The 3,327-nt window shown below is 34.5% G+C and overlaps 1 pseudogene; it reads left to right on the forward strand.

Annotated features, from left to right (window-relative positions):
* The first annotated feature begins 1,249 nt into the window (after positions 1-1,249).
* LOC120780813 lies at positions 1,250-2,147 on the forward strand (annotated as a pseudogene).
* Positions 2,148-3,327: the final 1,180 nt, after the last annotated feature.

Genomic DNA, 3,327 nt, shown 5'->3' on the forward strand with positions numbered 1-3,327 from the left:
ATCTATGACCATTGAAGGAGTTGGTCAAAACAGAACAAATGCAAATGAAAGAGTTAATCTTCATTTAAAATCATTAACAGATCATTTTGAAGCAAATTTACACACCGTTGTTGTACAAAAGATTGTGTCCAATGTGCCCTCGGAACACATAAAAGTTAAAACAATTCCAGAAAATATAAAGCTGGCCGACCCTTCATTTAATGTTCCGGGTAAGATTGACTTACTTTTAGGTGCGGACATATTTTTTGATTTGATAAAAGAAGAAAAAATAACTGTTGAAAATATGAATTACAAACTCCAGAACAGTATGTTTGGGTGGTTGATATACGGATCAACCAACATAAGCCCCAAATTAACTCACTGTTGTGTTGTAACACATATAGATAAAAAATTAAATTTTCAACGAAAAAAGTTTGGGAAATTAAAATCCCTTGAAAGATATTTTAATAAAACTAAAAAAGAAACACAGTACGAGAAATGCTTTCGTAATAATTTAAAATTTAATGCAGATAGTAAATTTACTGCAGCTTTTCCATTTGAAAAGAAAAATATGAACTTAGGAGATTCTTCTTCACAAACAAAAGGAAGATTAATCTCTCAAGATAGAAAATTTAAAAATAATAAACCAGGAAAAAGAAATAAATGCAAAGTTTCTTTTGAAAATATTGAAAGTGGTACATTTGTATTTTTTAAAGAACAAAATATTCCACCATTGCAGTGGAAGAGAGGACGAAATGAAAACGTCATTTTATGCCAAGATTGCAAATGTGGACGTAAGGATAAGCCATGGCACATCGTAAAGAGCGATGCACATTGTTTACCCTTTTCCTACTGAAGAAAAAATATTCAAATAATTAATAAAAAGAGATGCGGTCGACTCGAGCTAAAAAAGAAGAAAAAGAATAATCTTATATTTATTTTGCTAAATTTACTTATAGTTTTACTATGTTGTAAATGTTTAGATATAATATATTTAAAAAAAATATTTCTGGAGTATTTTTTTGAAAAGAGGGCCGGTTGGGTTGACTTGGACAGCGTGGGATAGAATTGTCCACATCGATCTAGTTCAATATTTGGTTGAAAGGCAGCAAATAGCAAATTCACTGAAATATTTAAAATACTCAACAAGTGAACTCAATGATTCAGCAGCTGCACAACAAGTACTCATTGAACAGCCTCACGACATCATCGCGTTCACGAGGAGGAGGATGAAAAGGAAGACTAGGTCAGTGTTACCCTTCAAAGGATGATGAATTTAGAATACTTATGGAGTATTGAACTGACCTTACTGTTCTCAGATGGTGAACAGCTCGTGAACTTGATTCTCGATAATGGTGGTGAATTGACCAACTCAGTGTATGAAAAGTGCCCACAATACCCGAAGGGCGTCAAGGATTTGAACGAAGAAACTACAACCGATGTACACAATTTATATAAATTGGTGAAGGAGAGACGTCTCGGTGCGTCAGCCATTAACGTCAACGACTCGGTGGCCAAGAGTACATTCTATAATCTTATGGTTGTCGCGAGTAGTTAATTGATGGTATAAAACGGCCCACCGATTTGATGATTGCTGGCAAAGTGTGCTGCAATGCTGGTTATGTGATATTGGCAAAAGTTGTGTATAACCTCTGCGTTGTTTCGGCGGAATCGTTATTGTCACCGAAAAAGATTATATCATTGCTTTGCAAGCGGCTATGAAGTAACCACCAAGGAGCAAGCATACAAAGGAGCTATTATCTTCGTAACAACAACTGTTTGCAAGGACATTATTACTGGCGCACATTTTGAACACATGCCCGACTATACGATCGTTTGTAATATTGGTAATTTCGATTGTGAAATCGACGTCGCATTTTTGAATGCAACGTCAAAGAGAAAATTATTATCAAACCCCAAGTCCATCGTTATACACTATCCAATGGTAATCATATTGTTTTGTTGACCGAAGGACGTCTGGTAAATTTGGGCTTCGCGCACGGTCATCTCAGCTTGAGATGTTCAACTCGTTCAGAAATCAAGTGGTGGCACAAATCGAATTGTAGATCAAGGCTGACAAATACAACATAAATTTGCATATGTTGCCGAAAATATTCGATGAAGAGATCACCAGTTTACACTTGGAGAAATTGGGCATACGACCCTAAAAGTCCCGTGATTAAATTCGAAACCCTTGGACTTAGAATGGCATCATATGGTGCATTACGACATGAATACTGACAACCTAATTCTATTAATTGTTGGTGCAGTCATCGTAACACTAGTCCTACAACGCATCTGTAATTCAGCAAGGCACTAAGGCACTCATTTCCTCTAGGAGGATATATCTTACGAAATTAATTATTAATATTAGCAAATGAAAATTATATTAAAAATTTAAAATGTATACAACAAAAAATAGCATATGTATATTAGAAAAATTATTACGAGTTCGATCCGCCAATCTTGTAAAGAAAAATGTAATTAACATGCGCAAGATTTATTAATACTTGAATTATTTTGAAGTGTAAACACTTCAACGTGGGCAGTATGTTCAGATTTCGGAACAGTTCTTAACGGCTACATTTGTAAATGAAATATTTTTATAAATCTGTGTAGAAACAGATATCATATTTCAAATATTTATATGCATTATCGCTAAAATATAAAAATATAGTCATAAATATAAATATTTATGTACAAATACCCATTGCAATGCTACATGGTACGGGGTTGTTTTCAAGTGCACATGCACATTTGTATTCAATTGCCTAAATGCATATCTTAGGTCAATATGTTATCTGATCAATATGTTAGAGACTGATATTAATGCTTGCAATGTAAAGGAACGGAAATGATCCTAAACTATTAAAAGATAAGAAAAACTTATGTATGCCGTTGGGAACATTTATGCTTAAGATATGTGTACATACTTCCGTATGTACAGTAGATTAGAATTAAGATATGTGTATGCACTCTGCATGTGGTGCATACATGAATTAGGATAAGGAATTTTATAAATAAAGGACCTCTGGGCAACCAGAGCTGAGTACGAATTTACACCCGAAACCTTTGCGTTGTAATTTAACATACAACTTTCTGATGCAAACTCGCAAGACTCAAAAAACGCGGAGTGACAAAAGTGGCAACAGACATGACTGTTGTCGATTTATAATATTTGTCAATTCTAAAAAATTTTTACATGGTTCGCAAAAATCTGCGTTTATGCACACTCATACATATTCCTACATATTTACGCAAGTTTATTGGTAAAGCTGTTAGAGCGGCAAGGGAAGCGGTGACAATCAGCGATCGTTCGTTATTTTTTCGGCACAGCTCGGTTTTCTA

Source organism: Bactrocera tryoni, unplaced genomic scaffold (genome assembly GCF_016617805.1).
Source record: "Bactrocera tryoni isolate S06 unplaced genomic scaffold, CSIRO_BtryS06_freeze2 scaffold_25, whole genome shotgun sequence".
NCBI lineage: Eukaryota > Metazoa > Arthropoda > Insecta > Diptera > Tephritidae > Bactrocera > Bactrocera tryoni.